The 2,500-nt window shown below is 49.7% G+C and overlaps 6 non-coding genes across 6 annotated transcripts in view; all 6 read right to left on the bottom strand.

Annotated features, from left to right (window-relative positions):
* The window catches only part of LOC133989799 (5S ribosomal RNA), a 119-nt gene extending 108 nt beyond the window's left edge, over window positions 1-11 (bottom strand). Inside the window, exon 1 of the ribosomal RNA XR_009926919.1 lies at window positions 1-11. This exon is cut by the window's left edge and continues 108 nt beyond it. This is a non-coding gene — a ribosomal RNA (5S ribosomal RNA).
* Window positions 12-380: 369 nt separating this feature from the next.
* On the bottom strand, window positions 381-499 carry LOC133988912 (5S ribosomal RNA). The gene has a single exon (XR_009926097.1). It is a non-coding gene; the product is annotated as a 5S ribosomal RNA (ribosomal RNA).
* Window positions 500-868: 369 nt separating this feature from the next.
* Window positions 869-987, bottom strand: LOC133988946 (5S ribosomal RNA). Its single transcript, XR_009926129.1, has one exon. It is a non-coding gene; the product is annotated as a 5S ribosomal RNA (ribosomal RNA).
* Window positions 988-1,356: 369 nt separating this feature from the next.
* Window positions 1,357-1,475, bottom strand: LOC133989798 (5S ribosomal RNA). Its single transcript, XR_009926918.1, has one exon. It is a non-coding gene; the product is annotated as a 5S ribosomal RNA (ribosomal RNA).
* Window positions 1,476-1,837: 362 nt separating this feature from the next.
* Window positions 1,838-1,956, bottom strand: LOC133989797 (5S ribosomal RNA). The gene has a single exon (XR_009926917.1). It is a non-coding gene; the product is annotated as a 5S ribosomal RNA (ribosomal RNA).
* A 369-nt stretch (window positions 1,957-2,325) lies between these two features.
* LOC133989796 (5S ribosomal RNA) lies at window positions 2,326-2,444 on the bottom strand. Its single transcript, XR_009926916.1, has one exon. It is a non-coding gene; the product is annotated as a 5S ribosomal RNA (ribosomal RNA).
* Between the last annotated feature and the right edge of the window lie 56 nt (window positions 2,445-2,500).

Here is a 2,500-nt window from a genome sequence, read left to right as displayed (position 1 = left end):
TGGCCGTAAGCGAGGAAACAGCCAGCAGAAAGCCCATTTAAAGATGCTGTGACACCACTGACAGTTCCTCTCACCATCTGAGTGGCGGATAATGGTGTCTCAGCCATCAAACACATGCTATACTTTAACATTACTTTCATAGGAATTGTTGTTTCCCAGGCTATTTGTGTACATGCGCTTATAAGATGATTGCAGGCTTTTAACAGGCTGTAACAGTGACAACAGGAACCCTCAAAACTACTTGGAAAGTGAGGCGTCTCATTGCCACCTCTCTGCCCTGCATACACACACAGCTGGAATGATTGCAGCTTTGTTTCTCAACGCCCTGTGTGCGGTGATGGAGCAACAGCGCCCTCCTCTGGTGACAGCTGAGAGGAAAAAGCTTACAGCACCTGGTATTCCCAGGCGGTCTCCCATCTAAGTACTAACCAGGCCCGACCCTGCTTAGCTTCCGAGATCAGACGAGATCGGGCGTGTTCAGGGTGGTGTGGCCGAAAGCGAGGAAACAGCCAGCAGAAAGCCCATTTAAAGATGCTGTGACCCCACTGACAGTTCCTCTCACCATCTGAGTGGCGGATAATGGTGTCTCAGCCATCAAACACATGCTATACTTTAACATTACTTTCATAGGAATTGTTGTTTCTCAGGCTATTTGTGTACATGCGCTTATAAGATGATTGCAGGCTTTTAACAGGCTGTAACAGTGAACACAGGAACCCTCAAAACTACTTGGAAAGTGAGGCGTCTCATTGCCACCTCTCTGCCCTGCATACACACACAGCTGGAATGATTGCAGCTTTGTTTCTCAACGCCCTGTGTGCGGTGATGGAGCAACAGCGCCCTCCTCTGGTGACAGCTGAGAGGAAAAAGCTTACAGCACCTGGTATTCCCAGGCGGTCTCCCATCCAAGTACTAACCAGGCCTGACCCTGCTTAGCTTCCGAGATCAGACGAGATCGGGCGTGTTCAGGGTGGTGTGGCCGTAAGCGAGGAAACAGCCAGCAGAAAGCCCATTTAAAGATGCTGTGACACCACTGACAGTTCCTCTCATCATCTGAGTGGCGGATAATGGTGTCTCAGCCATCAAACACTTGCTATACTTTAACATTACTTTCATAGGAATAGTTGTTTCTCAGGCTATTTGTGTACATGCGCTTATAAGATGATTGCAGGCTTTTAACAGGCTGTAACAGTGACAGCAGGAACACTCAAAACTACTTGGAAAGTGGGGTGTCTCAGTGCCACCTCTCTGCCCTTCATACACACACAGCTGGAATGATTGCAGCTTTGTTTCTCAACGCCCTGTGTGTGGTGATGGAGCAACAGCGCCCTCCTCTGGTGACAGCTGAGAGGAAAAAGCTTACAGCACCTGGTATTCCCAGGCGGTCTCCCATCCAAGTACTAACCAGGCCCGACCCTGCTTAGCTTCCGAGATCAGACGAGATCGGGCGTGTTCAGGGTGGTGTGGCCGTAAGCGAGGAAACAGCCAGCAGAAAGCCCATTTAAAGATGCTGTGACACCACTCCTCTCACCATCTGAGTGGCGGATAATGGTGTCTCAGCCATCAAACACATGCTATACTTTAACATTACTTTCATAGGAATTGTTGTTTCTCAGGCTATTTGTGTACATGCGCTTATAAGATGATTGCAGGCTTTTAACAGGCTGTAACAGTGACAACAGGAACCCTCAAAACTACTTGGTAAGTGAGGCGTCTCATTGCCACCTCTCTGCCCTGCATACACACACAGCTGGAATGATTGCAGCTTTGTTTCTCAACGCCCTGTGTGCGGTGATGGAGCAACAGCGTCCTCCTCTGGTGACAGCTGAGAGGAAAAAGCTTACAGCACCTGGTATTCCCAGGCGGTCTCCCATCCAAGTACTAACCAGGCCCGACCCTGCTTAGCTTCCGAGATCAGACGAGATCGGGCGTGTTCAGGGTGGTGTGGCCGTAAGCGAGGAAACAGCCAGCAGAAAGCCCATTTAAAGATGCTGTGACACCACTGACAGTTCCTCTCACCATCTGAGTGGCGGATAATGGTGTCTCAGCCATCAAACACATGCTATACTTTAACATTACTTTCATAGGAATTGTTGTTTCCCAGGCTATTTGTGTACATGCGCTTATAAGATGATTGCAGGCTTTTAACAGGCTGTAACAGTGACAACAGGAACCCTCAAAACTACTTGGAAAGTGAGGCGTCTCATTGCCACCTCTCTGCCCTTCATACACACACAGCTGGAATGATTGCAGCTTTGTTTCTCAACGCCCTGTGTGCGGTGATGGAGCAACAGCGCCCTCCTCTGGTGACAGCTGAGAGGAAAAAGCTTACAGCACCTGGTATTCCCAGGCGGTCTCCCATCCAAGTACTAACCAGGCCCGACCCTGCTTAGCTTCCGAGATCAGACGAGATCGGGCGTGTTCAGGGTGGTGTGGCCGTAAGCGAGGAAACAGCCAGCAGAAAGCCCATTTAAAGATGCTGTGACACCACTGACAGTTC

This window comes from Scomber scombrus, chromosome 10 (assembly GCF_963691925.1).
Source record: "Scomber scombrus chromosome 10, fScoSco1.1, whole genome shotgun sequence".
NCBI lineage: Eukaryota > Metazoa > Chordata > Actinopteri > Scombriformes > Scombridae > Scomber > Scomber scombrus.
The sequence above is the reverse complement of the archived record's forward strand: the minus strand, read 5'-3'. Positions and strand labels throughout refer to the sequence as shown.